Source organism: Neoarius graeffei, chromosome 22 (assembly GCF_027579695.1).
Source record: "Neoarius graeffei isolate fNeoGra1 chromosome 22, fNeoGra1.pri, whole genome shotgun sequence".
Lineage (NCBI taxonomy): Eukaryota > Metazoa > Chordata > Actinopteri > Siluriformes > Ariidae > Neoarius > Neoarius graeffei.
This window is the reverse complement of record NC_083590.1, coordinates 32,656,401-32,674,181: the sequence shown is the minus strand read 5'-3', so window position 1 is coordinate 32,674,181 and position 17,781 is coordinate 32,656,401. Positions and strand designations below refer to the sequence as shown.

At 45.3% G+C, this 17,781-nt stretch overlaps 1 protein-coding gene across 2 annotated transcripts in view; it reads left to right on the top strand.

Annotated features, from left to right (window-relative positions):
* Window positions 1-17,781, top strand: part of runx1t1 (RUNX1 partner transcriptional co-repressor 1) — a 135,899-nt gene that overhangs the window by 1,411 nt on the left and 116,707 nt on the right. The window lies entirely within an intron of this gene.

The window sequence follows — 17,781 nt, the reverse complement described above, 5'->3', positions numbered from 1 at the left end:
GCCAACCTAACTCTTTTAATGAGAGGATTTGGATTTAAAGACACAATTATTTACTCTATTTACTATTTGCAGTCAAAACCTGCTGATGTGATAACAGACAAGTTATTTTAAGGATAATAATAATAATAATAATAATAATTATAATAATAATAACTCTTATCTTTGCACGGTTTGTCTGATCGAAGAAGACGTCTATGACAAATGAACCTGAGCGTTGCTTGGTAACACTGTGACCTGGGCATTACTTAACCTTACAAATGGTCATTCTATGGCGTGAAAAAAGTAAGAAATAGGGCTATTAGATATAAATAGAAGATAGCACCGTCATCTTATCGCTCCAGGTTTGATCCTGAGCTCAGGTTACTGTCTATGATTGATTGAAGTGTGCGTTTCCTTACATGCACGTGTTATGGAAAAGGGAGTATTCACCTGACACTGAGGTTTAGTCCCATACCTTGGTTGTAAAAGTCGAGCAGATCTTACAGTACTTACTATGTGTACGATACGTCCTATACACACTACATGTCATTGTGAAAATCGATCACCTTCGTCAGTGATGCGATCAGTACCTTTGCACTTTTTGAACATCGAGTGCATGGCGAGCTCGTTAAAGTCAATCTGGAAGCATTACAGCTCAGGGTAAATGAATGATCAGCGTCGAAAGTGTTTTTGAGTTAAAGAGAAAAAGGGACAGGTTTAGGACTGAGACTCCCCGAAGCCATCTGCACAGCCACAGCAGCGTCACACCTGTTCCTTTCTTGTACTCTCACTCAAACGTATGAAACCAGACACGACCACGGCTTAATGATGGGAGGGCCACGCTGCCTGAGCACTACTGCATTACACAACGGCTCATTACTTCCTTATAAATTGTCATGAAGCAATGATAAAAACAATGCGCTATCTGTGCATCTAAATATGGTTTTCACACACACACACGCACACACACCTGCTAGCTGTGCTGGGTGATGAACGTGCAGACATTTTGGCCAAATGCCAAGTATCAGGATGTGGCTTGTTTAATTAGTGATGTCACCCAAATGCTGTTTTCTAGCTCATCAGGATCATGCACCAATCAAATTGCCTTTTTTTTTTCGTCTACTTTGACAGGCTTTCTGACTGCTCATTTATTTTAAAAAACATAGTCAAGTTAAGCTTTAACAAAAAAAAGACTGTTATTTTAAATGACGCTCATTTTTTTTAATTAGTATGTTCATGAGAAACCAAGTCGGTCATTTTCTGAGCTTTGTCATGAACGAGGCTTGTCTTGCGAATGCTTTGCATGTTGAGAGCTCTTTCTCTGTCTTTTTTTTTTGTTGTTGTTGTTTTTTTCACAAAGGCTGTCAATTTGCTTTGACATCAGTTACCGTGGAGGGCAAAAGATGAATTATTGATGGCCACACCATCTCCTGGAACCCGAGTTCCAGATCGATAAAAGGCATTGATGGCTTACAAATTTATCAACAAGAGCCGGATGTATCAAGTGAGACAAGCGAGCGACGAGTAGCACGAGGGCGGAATTTGAAACGGGTTAACGTGTTGGACGAAAAGCACGACTTTCATCGAATATGTTTAATATATCCTGAGGTCGAGGGGAATGAAAAACGTTTACGAGATGCTTTCTTTTTTGCGCTTCCTTTCCATCTGGAGCATCGACCACTGTTGGTCAAACACTCCGGCTCCAGCTGACAGGTGTCTGGACTTCCTGCTCGCTCTCTCTCTCTCTCTCTCTCTCTCTCTCTCTCTCACACACACACACATCTTCCTCTGTCTTTCACTCCTGTTAATCCAATACCCTCTTGCCAATTAACGACTCCCTCTCTTCACCTTTGTTATCGCGACATGAGCTCACACACTTTTTCACTTGCATTCACACACAATATGCACAATCTCTCTCTCTCTCACGCAGTCACGCACATACAAAACCCACCTCCCTGTCTTCCTCCTCTCTCTCTCTCTCTCTCTCTCTCTCTCTCTCTCTCTATTTATTTTCCTGCCTCCATCTGGACCAGGCTGATATTGTAATCGCCCTAATGCACATTGCCTTCCCCTCACACTTGCACACAATGTGCCATCCTGACAATCCCCCCCTCCACTCCAATACCCCCTCCCCTCCAATCCCCTCCCCACCCACCCACCCACCCTCTTTTTTTTTTTTCCGATAAGCCAGGGATGTGCGTTTAATGAATACAAAAGCCCGCGCGCGCGCACACACACACACACACACACACACACACACACACACTGCCAGCAGCTAATCTTATTGAATAGGTGCTTTTCAGCGATGCAGAACAGCGATGATGGTGCCAGGAGTGAAGATGTAACCTGTTATCTGTGCGCCTCCTCCATTTTCCCGTCACCGAATTTACATTTAAAGATTAGCTGTGAAAAGGTAGAAAAGATTCGGGGTGGCGAAGGTGTTAGGATGGCTGTGTGTGTGTGTGTGTGTGTGTGTGTGTAGTCGCACATGGGCATGAAGTGTTACAGGGAGGGATATGGAATGAAGATGGTGAGAAAAGGCAGACAAAAAGGGAAATTTGGGTTGGTTTCAGTTCTAGTTTTCCTTTGCTGATATATATATATATATATATATATATATATATATATAGAGAGAGAGAGAGAGAGAGAGAGAGATGTAGAGATCCAGGGCATCTTTGTATATTCATAGATGATGGAAAGTATGCGATGCGTATTTTTGACTTGGTCAGTGAGAAATCGAACATAGAAAGGTATTTTATTGCTATGGACAGTATATGGTAAATGTATTATTTTAGAAGATGCTTTTTTTTTTTTAAATACAATGCAGGCATGCGTTAAGCTGATCAGTAGAGTCTCAATGAGCTTGTGCAAGGTTCATGCATTGGTTGACGCTTTCAAAATCTTACTAGTTCTTATTTGTACTAAAATTTCATTCATTTCTCTCTCTCGTTTTTTTTTTAAAGCGCAAGACTCGTCGGTTCCATGCTTTATGGATTTGCTCCGCCTATTAAAGTCGACGCATGGATTTCGATACACGTTTTTATGAAAAGGCCAGTAAAGAGGAGTGTAATTAAGATTTGTTTTGATCCCCGGAGGCTTCAAGAGCTCTGGATCAATACACAAAGACAGTAGGCCCCTGTCCACATATCGACGTATTTAGTCGATCACGGCTCGCCCTGTAGAAAACTGAAAGGCAGAGAAGTAAAAATATGGATGGCTAGAACTGACGCCAGGCGCGGCCGTCTTTTCAAGCAGGCTGTACTTGAAGCAGTACAGTCGGCGTTTGAAATATCCCACTGCGAATTCATACGCTGCTTCGGAATTAAACTTGATATTGAATTTCGAATGATATTCAGTGATGTTTCCACTGTGGTGGAATGAGAAAGACAGAAAGAGAGAGGGGGCGGGGGGGGGGGACTGGGTGGTGTTACATCGACCAGCTCTACTCATCTCCGTCTTCCTTTCGTGTCTTCTCTCCTTCTCCTCCGTTTCTCCTTTCTCCTCCAGTTCACGCTCGTTCATTTCGAAAGCCTTCTCCCGGCGCTACCAGGGAAATTGCCGCGATCGCTTGCTCACTCGCGCAGCTTGCAGGAAAATTGTGTTGTTGCCAAATGATCAGCAGGTGCCTGTGAGAAGAATGCCCAGTGTCAATTATTTTTCAGCAGAGCCAATTCATAAAAGTGGCAGAGGCATAAAACAGCCGCAGTAAAGAGAAAATCTAAGAAAGAGGGGCTGAACCTCTCCTTTTCAGCACGTTCATTTTGTTAAATGGCTGCCACTGAATGGAGCAGGACCCCTGGCAGATCCGAAGTGTGCGAATTGAATAGGGAATTGTGGTGAATTACTTGGCATTATCTCCCCATGAAAGACTGAAGAGACTGTTTTAACATAACAGCATGTCAGACATCAAGAAGCAGCGCCATTAGGGTTGCAATGCCGCGTTAGAAAGCAAATACCTTGATGGGTTGGTTTTTTTCCGTTCTTTCTTTTCATTTAATTCTTGTCGTAGTGACCCAGTGCCAGGCGGAGCAGGCGGGGCCGTATCCAGATTGGATAGGTGAGATTCCACCGGTGAATCAAGAATGATGATAAAGATCTTAAGTACTTGACCTGAGAGGCGCGTACGCAAGCTTCATAGAAAGCAAGAGGCGGAGAACAAAGCCAGCCTCGGATCCTGTTTACGGTTGTGTACGTGGCTTTTTTTAAACTCCTGGGAAGGAATTGCCCCTGCCAGGAGCCGTTCCTGAGCGGCCAAGGCTTCCGGCACGAGCAGGTTGCTACAGTACGCAGATTATAAAAATACCATCCCCTGGAGAAGCTACGGAGAACACTTCAGGTCATCCCAGTTCAAGAGGAATAGTGCAAAGTGTCAGAAGTCCAACATGTTATTTAACTTCCTGTCACATGATCGCCATCTCTTTTTCATTTCCATTTCCACCTGAGCAAACACACCTGCACTGATGTGCCCGAGAACGGGTTCGTTGGCTTTATTTTCCAAAGCATTACACACTTATGTTGTTGTTGTTGTTGTAGTAGAAGAAAGAATAAGGTGACCTGGCCAACAGGGCATCCGTCACTAATTAGTGAACAAAACAGGAGGATAAGGGTCTGGGTGGAGAGCGGAGAGGACAGCGATCCATGCCATATTGATCCATGCTGACAATAAGTGTATCAATTAACCTTTATATGTGAGACAGCCGTTAATGACCCGAGCTTCTGGCTGCTGACCCACAGAACCACCTCCACTCAACTAGTGCTAACCGAGGTGGAAAAGATGGCTTTATGCCTTCAGAGGAGACACTTTTGTACGCACAATAGAAATGTTTGTCCTATGGGATATATATTTCTGATAAGAAAGATCTATATAGACGTTTTTAGCTCTATGCAGGCATGTAACCATTCACCCAATTCATGATACCGGGTTCGATTTTCCCATGACTGCTTTGAAAACAATTAAATGAAGAAAATTTTCCGACCAAAAAAAAAAAAAAAAGCAACATTTATTTTCCGATTATTTATCAGAACCTTTTGTTTCATTTTCTTAATAACTAACAATAATTACTTACCCCTTTGTAAAGGCTGGGGTAAAGTATAGCCTATTATTCTGTCCACTTTCACTGGATATGAGCAATCGCACACTCGGATTGGCGACTCTACTACAAGGCTATCAGCTCATATACCGTGAGTAGAGAAAAACAAAACGACGGAGCGCATCAAGTCAGATACATCACTTTGTTATCAAGTATTTAAAGGGAAACAAATAGCTAAAAGAATATAGTTTTTCCCCAGTATCTCCTGTTCCGCACTCCAGCCCAGGTGGTGGCGGTAATGCACCTTTGAGTTGGTTTGCCAACTTCCAAAAAACCCTAAAGAAGAAGAAGAACCAACCGAGGGCGAAATAAAAACTCTACTTGAAAACAAAACCCCCCAAAATACAAAAAAGCAGCAAAATATGGCATGAAAGTATTTAATAGTAAGAACGTATCTTTTTTTATTTTTCAAGAATTATTATTATTACATTTTTCTCAAATTGCGACTGTCATTTCGCCGGTTTGTTTACATCCAAAGCGGAAATTATTTTGTCAGACGTTTTGTATAAAGCTTTTATTGATCGAATGTGCAAAAAAAAAAAGCTCTGTTTCTCAAAATCCAGTGAACGTGGATCGAATAAAACAGTTATTCCACTCAATCTCGTCGTACACGGCTCATAGCCAACTCGGTGCTACGCGCCCAGTCGGCTATCAGCTCATGTACGACTCGATTTCGTGGAATAACTGTTAAATAGCTTATTAACTAAAACGTGCCTTTTGTTAAAAATGAAAAAAGTGAATAACAAATCCGTCTTTTCCTTCATAAACGTTGATGACCATTTGTACTTCTTCCATTTGCTTCTCTTTTCTTCAGCTTTCAGTAAAAAGAGAGCCCCGGTTTCTTTTTAAATCTATTTGTACACAACCGCACAACAGCTTTAACAATCAGCTGTGTTTTTGTGGCATTAGCGCTGCGTTACTTCCGCCGATGGTGAAGTGCATTCCTGCAGTTGTACGTTACTGCGCCCTCTGCCGTCTAAACAATGCAATTACAACTAGGAAAATCTCAGATGACACAGCCTGAGAATAATCACGATTCATTTGAATCACCACAAATTTGTATCGCGATTTATCATCGCACGATATATTGCTGCACGCCTAGCTCGATGACCCGTACTAGGCTCCTGTCCCGTTTGTGAAAAAAACATGTCGATCGGATCAAATTGCTTTTTAATCGTGGTGATTTAAAAGATCGTTTTTACGAGCTGATTGTTAAAGCTGTTTTTTTTTAACCGTACTAATTAAAAGGGCACTTTTCTTTGTGTAATTTGTAAAGAGGTTAAAAATCCATTGGGAATTAAGACCATTAGGTATTAACTAGTTTCACGCAGCTGAAAGTTTCCAGATCGTGGTTTGCTCATAAAAAAAAAAAAAAAAATGCTGACCAGCGCCTTTCAGAGCGCAGAGACAGAGAAGGTATGGATGGACTTGGAATGCCTGTGGTATGGATTTGCGGTATGGAGTGTTATTTCATGCCCTCGCGATCCCTCTCTGATTTATTCCTTCCAAAATACACTTCAGCGCCAGCGCTTAAATAAGTGCAGATTGTGGCAGAGCGGAGATTAAGACCATACCCCGAACACAGAAAGGGGGCTCTCATGGAGCAATAAAATGGCCGAGCGTATAAATCTGTCTCGCCTTATAAGGTCAGAAATGTTTTAAGTTGTTGCAGGGTGTTTTTACACGCGCCAGTAATCGCATTTCCATTCGTCTTTATGTCTTTTTATCAACATCTGGTTTCGTGCACCATACTTCAGTAACAAGTATTCTTTTATAGGACAAGCATTCCCAGCTCTGCTTGCGCTATTAGCTTAGCCTTGACTACTGCTCTGAGTGGCGACCTCCACATATGTTTGCCATTTCTCCGTACCATTTACAAAATGTTATAACTATTCAGGGGCGAGCGAGCGAGCGGGTTTGTGTATCTGTGTGGGTGTTTCTTCTTTCCTTTCACTTTTTCCATAAGCCGTGAGACTTCTTTTTTTTTTTTTCGTTCTTAATACTCTTTTCAACAACCGAACAAATCACTCGCCGCGTCTCAGGAGTTTGGTGAGAACGGTTTATCCCCTAAAGCACAGCTCTGTCTGCACGTCCCCTACATATAACCATATAGAGAAAGAGAAGAAGAGAGAGTGGGAGGACGAGAAGGCAACAACTCTTCGCTGTTGAGAAGCCGAGCCATTTGGCGCTTAAAAGGATGCGTCTGTTTTGAGCCGTTCCCCTCCTCCGAGGCCGATCAACAAACACACACTTTGGCAGCGGTGGAAAGATATGATCTTAATCTGCTATTTCCTCTTTGGCAGTATTAAATTGTCCACATAATAATTCGCAGCTGTACTGGGAGAGAAGGTAACGCTACAGCTGCACCGTTTGGAAATTTCATATATTCTTCGTCTTTATTTTTCATCATTTCGTCCTTTCCAACTGCTTCTATCCACAGCGTGCGTTGTTTGCGTCCGTCTGATTATGTGTGACAAGCGCTACGTTTGCTAGCACGACCACACTTCGCCAGGAATGTTTTTAATCCATCCAAAACAAGATCAATATTTGAACCACTTCCATAAAGCTACGTGGCAGCGACTCCCCTGCCGAATGGCAGTTTGTTGATGGTGCGGAGCCTTGAGCTATCTCTCTGAACGGCCGACACGAATCGAAACGTTGATAGCCGATCACGGATCGAAGAGACGTACACGTATTAAGATCCCTTACAGAGCACGACTCTTTAAAAAGGCCCTTTGAGTCAGCTGAGTGCTGTCGGCACTTGTGTTTATGCGCATGTGTCTTTGCGTGTGATAAATTAGCACTATAAGTGTAGTTGGCTTTATCTACCGTTGGCACCATATTCCTCTCCCCCGTAGGATTTGGGGGCCCAAATGAAGAGGAAGGTTGAAACAAGAACGGCTTTATTCAAAACAACTGTTTGTGTGTAATTACCATATGAAAGGTAGCTTAGAGTCAGGCAAATCCGCACACTTGTCTTCAATTATTTATCTGCGTGGAGTGTGGAGGGAGCGGAGCGGAGCGGATGGAGCGGTGCCATGAAAAGGAAAAGAGGAGGGCCTTTGGGAACACACTATCGCACATTATGAGATGGAAATAGAGTGACGCCACCAGACTGGATTAGGAGTACTAACGGGACTGAGAGTTCAGGACGGTTCCTGACACAGATTCACAGTTCATTAGCATCGGTTCGTATTTTATTAGATCCTATCGCAGAGTGTGAAACGGAGATGAGAAATGCAGCCCAAAAAGAAATTCCCTGAATGAGAAGTTCATTGAGGTGCCAACATTTACGCCTTCGCACAGGATCGTACGACTTTTGACCGCTTGCGATGACGATACACAATAAACATGGAACTTCGATGTGTGAACTCGCAGGTCTAGATCTTGAAAGCCAATAGAAAACAAGATGTTCGGAGTATGGTGTCTTTAGTTCAGGGGTAGGCAGTTATTTTTTCCATGGGGCCACACGAGAAACAGAAAATTTTGTGGAGGGCCGGACCAAAAGGCTGAACTAAATTCTGCATAATATTAATTGTATTTCTTTATATAAAGCAGTAAATAACTAACCTGGGCCCGCCCATCCTAAGCGTGACGCAACACGAGGGCCTGTTGCGAGCTTAGTCTGGCCAGGCAAGCTATCTACAGCTCTTCCAAGCTCCCGAAAAATCGGGAACCGATCAACTTTGAGCATCTCCAACGGCCCTGGGTAGAGGCGTGTTCAAGGCACTGACGTAGTAGAACTGCGACCGGAAGCCATAGATTGTTTACAGAATCTATGCCGGAAGCGCTTCATTCACGCTTCCGCATCTATTACGCATAGATGCTGTATTGAAAGCATTCAACGGGAAGTTCTCATTGAAAACGGAGCAAAGAGCAGCCCTGGAGGTATTTATTGAAAGGAAGGATGTTTTCACCTTGCTCCCGACCGGCTTCGGTAAGAGTTTAATCTACCAGTTAGCCCCGTCGCGTCGCATACGTCAAAGGAAAGAGTGATGTGATTGGTTTAAGCTTCGTCACAGCCTTTTCTGGCTTCGACCAGTAGCAAACTGAGGCATTTCAGGGAGGCGGGTCAAACACGGGCTCTGGGAAACGGTTGGGCTTAATATCTTGGCCAGACCAAATGCTCGCAGAGCTTTGTCACGTTAGCCAGGCTAGTAAATAACATTGTTTTCACAAGCTGCTAAGACTGGTAAGAGTCTGGAAAAAACGAGGTTGCCTTACAAAAAATGTCATTTATTCAATCGAATTTCCCAAAACGATAGTTAACAAAACGTGAACGTTTGTACCATTTTTTTTTCAGTCACACTCACCCCAAAACACAATAAAGACATCACAATATTGTCTTTCTACTCCAAATATCAAGCAAGATACATCATATTATAATGATGATGCCGTGTAGGTATCAGATCTACAGATCGGCTCGGGCTCCGGCACCTGCTGGTGACGTCACACGATGTGATTGGCTGGACCGTTTGAAGGATGACGTACAAGTTTGTGGTTGGTCTGGACAAATTACGGAAGTAGTTATCGCGGGATTAGATTTCGTGGGATTTCATGTCGCGCGCGTTGCGTTTTTGTTGAACACAACTTCAAAATAAAAGCAGTGCACATTCAGTCCATGCATGAGATAAAATTAGAAAATACGTTTATTTTGTAATTTCTAATTAACCTTACGCGGGCCGGTCAGAATGAACCAAAGGGCCGGATGCGGCCGCGGGCCGTAAAATGCCCAGGTCTGCTTTAGGCCAAGTTTACATTAGACCGTATCTGTCTCGTTTTCTTCGCGGATGCACTGTCCGTTTACATTAAAACGCCTGGAAACGCCGGGAAACGGGAATCCGCCAGCGTCCACGTATTCAATCCAGATCGTGTCGGCTCCGGTGCTGTGTAAACATTGAAAATACGCGGATACGCTGTGCTGAGCTCTAGCTGGCGTCGTCATTGGACAACGTCACTGTGACATCCACCTTCCTGATTCGCTGGCGTTGGTCATGTGACGCGACTGCTGAAAAACAGCGCGGACTTCCGCCTTGTATCACCTTTCATTAAAGAGTATAAAAGTATGAAAATACTGCAAATACTGATGCAAATACTGCCCATTGTGTAGTTATGATTGTCTTTAGGCTTGCCATCCTTCCACTTGCAAGTGGTAAGTGACTTGCGCACAGCGGCTCAGTCCCGAATCACTGCTCGTGCGCTTCACTCGCGCGCTCTGTGAGCTGCGCAGGGCCGGAGTGCGCACCCTCCAGAGGGCACTCGCTGTTCAGGGCGGAGTGATTTGGAGCGCAGCCGCTGAGGAGGAAGCGCTGAGCCGCACTGACACATTTCAACTTATGTGCCGTCTAATTAGTCATGTGATTAGCGTATCCGTGTATTGGCGTTGCTGTGTGCACGCGAATCGTTTTTAAAAACGTTAATCTGATGATCCGCTGATACGGTCTAATGTAAACCCCACCTTAGTTGGTAAAGAAGAAGAAGAAAAAAAGGAGCTGTTTATTATTGCGTCGAGGTCACACCAGCCTTTTTCCTAGCTGTTTTCTTCCTGCTGCTTGCTTCCGCACATCTGGAGAAGAAAAAAAAAAAAAAGCAGTCTTGTCCACCAACAGTCTTGTGGGTTTTTGTGGTAAAATTCATGTTTTGTTGTCTTTTTTTTTTTCTCTGCCTGCTAGGATTTTCTTGTTAGCAGTGTTGGCACTTGTACTATTCTCCTCCCGTCCATACCGTATGTATGTGGAAAGACAATCTCAGACAAAAGCTACATCAGAGCACTCTATAAAATCCTACAAGTGTGAAGCGTAAAACAAGAACAAGTAAAGAATAAGTGGGATAAGTAGGGAAGGAAAAAAAAAAGCCCCTGCTTCGGTTGTACGTAGAGACAGATGAAAGGGAAAAGATGGTAGAAGGAAGAATTTATCTGGGTGGGGTACGCCATTGTCTGACACTGTCATTGAATTTAGATGCGGAAAAAAAAAAAGATGGAGAGGATAATATCTGCAGGATCCAGAATCTAACCTGAACACAGCACAGGAAACCAGGGGAGGAGAAAGGAAAGCAAGAGAGCAACTCGGTGCACATACTGCGCAAGAGAAAGAGAGAGAGAGAGAGTTATCTAATAGACATCCAGCGTCAGCGCCAGAAACCACAGAAGTATAGGAGCAGAAGAGCAGCACAGAGGAGGAATGGGAAAACCCAAGTCTATGGGATCACATGAAATCTCATTTAGCGTTGTGGGTTTGTTTCCTCATTTCACCAAGCCAGTTGCGGTTATATAGCCGTATTCATCACCATAATGTATTTTTAAGATCTCTTTCCTGGAATAGCAGCAAATCGAACTTTTAAGGACAGTTACAACAGACCACCGCTGTACTGGATGTCACCAGGTATACGCGAGTTTGGTATAACCGTGTCACTAACGATGACTTTTGTCTCTCACGATGGTCACCAAGTCGGATCAGGCAGTTACCGTATAGTGCCATCGGTTCTGGACGTGTCTTGAGCAGAAAACTGGCAACGCTACAACTTTGATGACCATCCATCCATTATCCGTAACCGCTTATCCTGTGCAGGGTCGCGAGCAAGCTGGAGCCTATCCCAGCTGACTATGGGCGAGAGGTGGGGTACACCCTGGACAAGTCGCCAGGTCATCGCAGGGCTGATACAGAGAGACAAACAACCATTCACACTCACATTCACACCTACGGTCAATTATCTCATCTCATCTCATCTCATTATCTCTAGCCGCTTTATCCTGTTCTACAGGGTCGCAGGCAAGCTGGAGCCTATCCCAGCTGACTACAGGCGAAAGACAGGGTACACCCTGGACAAGTCGGCAGGTCATCACAGGGCTGACACATAGACACAGACAACCATTCCCACTCACATTCACACCTACGGTCAATTTAGAGTCACCAGTTAACCTAACCTGCATGTCTTTGGACTGTGGGGGAAACCGGAGCACCCGGAGGAAACCCACGCGGACACGGGGAGAACATGCAAACTCCACACAGAAAGGCCCTCGCCGGCCCCGGGGCTCGAACCCAGGACCTTCTTGCTGTGAGGCGACAGCGCTAACCACTACACCACCGTGCCGCCCACGATCAATTTAGAGCCACCAATTAACTTAACCTGCATATCTTTGGACTGTTATGAAACCCATGCAGACACGGGGAGAACATGGGCGGCGCACTGTCGCCTCACAGCAGGAAGGTTCTGGGTTGGAGCCCAGTCACCAGCGAGGGCCTTTCTGTGCGGAGTTTGCATGTTCTCCACGTGTCCGCGTGGGTTTCCTCCGGGTGCTCCGGTTTCCTCCACAGTCCAAAGACATGCAGTTAGGTTAACTTGGGCGGAAGTGCCCTTGAGCAAGGTACCAAACTCCTAACTGCTCCCTGGGCACTATAGTATGGCTGCCCACTGCTCTGGATGTGTGTGGGTGCGTGTGTTCACTGCTTCAGATGGGTTAAATCAACACAGAGGATGAATTTCACTGTGCTTGAGTGTACATCACACATCACATCACATTATCTCTAGCCGCTTTATCCTTCTACAGGGTCGCAGGCAAGCTGGAGCCTATCCCAGCTGACTATGGGCGAAAGGCGGGGTACACCCTGGACAAGTCGCCAGGTCATCACAGGGCTGACACATAGACACAGACAACCACTCACACTCACATTCACACCTACGGTCAATTTAGAGTCACCAGTTAACCTAACCTGCATGTCTTTGGACTGTGGGGGAAACCGGAGCACCCGGAGGAAACCCACGCGGACACGGGGAGAACATGCAAACTCCACACAGAAAGGCCCTCGCCGGCCCCGGGGCTCGAACCCAGGACCTTCTTGCTGTGAGGCGACAGCGCTAACCACTACACCACCGTGCCGCCCCTTGAGTGTACATGTGATAAATAAAGACTTCTTCTTCTAAAGAACATGCAAACTCTACACCCCGTCGGCCACCGGGCTCAAACCCAGAACACAGGCGACAGTGCTAACCACTACACCACCGTGCCACCAGTTTGATGACCTGTCATCGTTCTTATCATTGTGGAGAAGGGTCACGCAATTGTCAATCATGGTGACTGGTCAACATCCAGAAACACGTCTAGGCGAGAAAACACAAAACATTCTGACATGCTAGACTTTTTGTCAGGGAGTCATGGGGCAGCCCAGACGCTGTTCTTGGATTGCGTCGATCAAATCGTGTCAAAATCAGGCCGAATTCATGCAGTCTGACCCCCAGCCGAAAGGAACCACATTATACTGCATTCATTTAATGAATTCTGAAATCTGGTTATATAACAGCAGCTCCAGCAGTAGTTCTGATTGCAAAGGTTTATATTAAAGTCTCATCGCATTATCTCTAGCCGCTTTATCCTGTTCTACAGGGTCGCAGGCAAGCTGGAGCCTATCCCAGCTGACTACGGGCGAAAGGCGGGGTACACCCTGGACAAGTCGCCAGGTCATCACAGGGCTGACACATAGACACAGACAACCATTCACACTCACATTCACACCTACGGTCAATTTAGAGTCACCAGTTAACCTAACCTGCATGTCTTTGGACTGTGGGGGAAACCGGAGCACCCGGAGGAAACCCACGTGGACACGGGGAGAACATGCAAACTCCACACAGAAAGGCCCTCGCCGGCCACGGGGCTCGAACCCGGACCTTCTCGCTGTGAGCCGACAGCGCTAACCACTACACCATCGTGCCGCCCGTTTATATTAAAGTGCTCATCCTAGTATATATTCAAAACTAACAAACAAAAAGAGAACAACGAAAAGCGTATACGTCATTGATATGGTGAAGCGAAACGATTACATCTTGAACATTTATGGAAGGCGTCTCCAGTGTCAGTGCTTTGTAACCATCAGCATCTTTTTTGCCTTACAAACGTCAGGAGATTATGGCGGCACGGTGGTGTAGCGGTTAGCACTGTCGCCTCACAGCAAGAAGGTTCTAGGTTTGAGCCCAGTGGCCAACAGGGGCCTTTCTGTATGGAGTTCACATGTTCTTCCCATGTCCACGTGGGTTTCCTAACAATCCAAAGACATGCACTTAGGTTAACTCTACCGTAAATTCCCCGTAGGTGTGAATGGCTGTTTCCCAAATACAGAAATGGGAGGGTTACAGCATCCGGGGTAAAACTATGCTCCGATTCATGTGACGTGGATCAATAGGGTCCACACGGGTCCACACCTGGCAACAGTGCTGGACAAGGAGGAAGAAGAAACGTCATAGCGATAGCGATAGCAGGAGCTAAATTGCTTCATGGACATTCCACAATGTTAAACGTAACTATAAATTTGTTAAAAAGTACAAAGTGTCATTCTTTAATAATTACAAAATAAAAAACGTTGGTGAATGGCTGCGGTATGGGAGGGGACATTTCCGGACATGCTATTTCCTGTTACATGTAAAACAACTGTCATTGTTTGTCCTTTATTACGAGACCAGTCACTCGGAAAGTTTACAAAAATCGCTGGCTCCTGGTTGGTTTGTTTTTTTGTTTTCTTTTCTCCACTTTCTTCCTTTGTTACAGTGACTGTGTAGTGAAACGAATGCTTTGTGATTAACACGCGTGCTCTAACGCTGTATAGAATCATACTGTCGAATTAACATCGCCAGTGCGGATAAGACGTGCTAACTATGGAACGTGTTAACACGTCAGAGAGAGAGAGAGAGAGAGATGCCTTGTTCTCTTTTTTTTGTGTGTAATTTACTTTCATTTCATCTTGGTTGTTGTCATAGCAAGCACTGTTACAGCTTCAGACTCCCAGAGTGAAAGATATTGAAAGTCTAACATCATCAGCGTGATGACTCACACGCCCTCTCCTCTCCTTTCCTCTCCTTTCTTTTCCTTTCCGTTCCTTTCCTTCTGATTCTCTCTTTGCTCTATTTCGCTTTCCTTCATCAGCCCCCGTGCCGTCCGCAAGTTTGATTCGGTTCTTCGGAGCGTTTCTTTCGCAGCAAAAACGAGGGACGCTAATGCTGGAAGACAGCGCCCCATTTTACGAGTCAGACACGAGGTGCCGTGGATTCGGGGCGAGACCGAACATCCAGCTTTACTGCCGTTTATTTATTTATTTATTTATTTATTTTTGATCGTCATCTTCTTCAGCTCTTCTTCTGCAGCGCCCGTATTTCGCAGTGTTTTCCAGTAAATGTAATTAACGCATTTTGCGCACACACAATAAGCCACTCACCTCATCCACATCATCGCAGGTCTGCAGTGCTGAGTCGTCATGGCAACAGCGACGGCCAGGGCAACCGGTCACCGGGGTCAGCGGACCTTGAATTCCACTGTCCCTCTGTGCCAGTGTAGATAATGACGTCACCAAACATTTAATCGGCGACTCATTTGTTAACACACACACTGTTGTCTTAATAACACCATATGACCCCAAAACATCACATTGGGTTCTCAGTTCGAGGTCATTTCCAAGGAAACCGAGGTTCTCAGTTAGACGGCGTGTAAGAGGTGCGAAGTCGCATGGAATTGATAACGAACGGCTGAACTTGAAATGATTTAAATCTAAAAAATGAGGTCACGAATAAAAGATCATTCTTTTGAAATATGGATTTCTAAATAATGACAATTTCAGGCTTTCGTCTAAACCGGGGAACGGGGGCGCTGCGCCCTCTTAAGGCCAATTTATGCTGACAACCCAGTCCTCGCAGATGGCGTCGCAGACAGCGTCTGCGTAGCCCCCCCACCTTCGCAGACGCTCTGCGCGCACCTCCCAAAAATTGTGACCACCGCAGAAGCCTCGCAGACAGCGTCGCAGACAAGAGGGCTCTGATTGGTCCACTCTACATCCGCTGTACACGCACTTCCGCTTCCCTACTTTCCCGGTTTGGTTTGTTTTCACGACCGGCATTTTTAAAAACACGAGCGAAGATGGAGCAGCACGAAGAGCGGTTGATCGAGGAAGTGAGGAAGTACGGACATCTATACGACTCCAGTTCTAGTCATTATAAGTAACCGGAGGATAAACACTCCACTAACCACACCCACCAACTACTCCTAGCGATTTCGCGACTTCGCGCCCCCTTGCGTTGTAGCGGTGAATAACATCGCGCACGCCTATTACTCCCCGCTCAACGATAAATTACAACTGTCTGTGAAAAGCTATCTGCGAAAGCCTTGTCGCAAGAGCATGCAGAGGCCTTAAGCGGTCATACCAAAGACCATCATAAAAATGGTACCTACCGCCATCTGGCAAGGCACGCTGCAATACAGATGTGCATGGGGAGTTAAACTCTCATGGTTACCAGAGGACTAGCCCCCCACTGTAACCCTAGCTATGTAATAGGCGAGAGGCCGAGGGCTATGGAAACGGAGATCGGCGCCACCCGATGCGCCACATACAAGTTGGGCCTGGTTAGTACTTGAGTGGGAGACTGCCTAGGAATACCAGGTACTGTAAGGCGTGGGAAGGACTTTGACTTTGACTTTTGAGTTAACCTAACCTGCACGTCTTTGGACTGTGGAGGAGAACATGCAAACTCCAGACAGAAAGGCCTCCATCAGCCACTGTGAGTGGTTGTCTGTGTCTATGTGTCAGCCCTGTGATGACCTGGCGACTTGTCCAGGGTGTACCCCGCCTTTCGCCCGTAGTCAGCTGGGATAGGCTCCAGCTTGCCTGCGACCCTGTAGAAGGATAAAGCGGCTAGAGATAATGAGATGAGATGAGACTATAGTCTGGAGAACTATAGTTTCTAAAACTATAGTCTGTAATACTATAGTCTCCAGAACTATAGTATAGTCCTATAGTGACAAAAATACCATCAAAATAATATAGTCACGATGACTATAGTATATAACTATAGGATTTTTTCATAAGGGTGGGCTCGAACCTAGAACCTTCTTGCTGCGAGGCGGCAGTGCTAACCATTTTGGATTTTACCTTTAAAAATTGAATTTCGTTGTTAAACATTTGGCAACATTCAAATACATCGGCACATCTGTGAGTTTGGAAATAAAACGTGATTATTATTTATAGAATGATTATCGAATTTAAATATTATACCAAAAAAACCACCAGTAACATTACAGAAGAACCTCATAATACTTCGGTCATGATACACTAAATAAATTAAAACTGTAGCTGAAGGATCCAGCACAGGACACAAGGTTGATCTTATCTTATCCGGAGAGTACCATGTTGTGTGAAGTAGGAATTGTGGGGTTTTTTTGTTTTTTTTTAGTGTCCTAGCTTTGTTTTTCAGTGCAGTGTGGCACTGGCGCACAGGCTTGTTGATGCCCGGGGCGGATCTTGCGGAAGGCAGATAGAGGAGGCTCGGCCTGTACAGGGACAGCAGAGGTCAGGCCCTCAGGGGCTTCCGACTTTAATTACCTGAGGATGAAAACATGTCGGCCGGGCCAGGAGGAGAGAGTGTGTGAACGGAGGGGGATATCGGGGGGCAGAGACATCCTGCCCGCCCTGAGGTTCCTGACAGTGGCGCTATCTCTGCCTGGCCCGCGGTTCCTTCCATTCTCCAGGCCATTGTGTGCAGCAGGGCCGGGCCAGGAACGACTGGTTCCTGTTGGACTCGCGCTTTTTCTCTGTCCCTGGCCCTACTGACAGATTCCTCCTGTTTTGTTTTTGTTCGCTTTTTTTTTCTTTTTTTAAGCGAGCATACTGATGAGACTTTGTGATGTTATCTGCACAGCGTTTCTTCATTTACTCGTCTGATCCTGCTCAGTAAC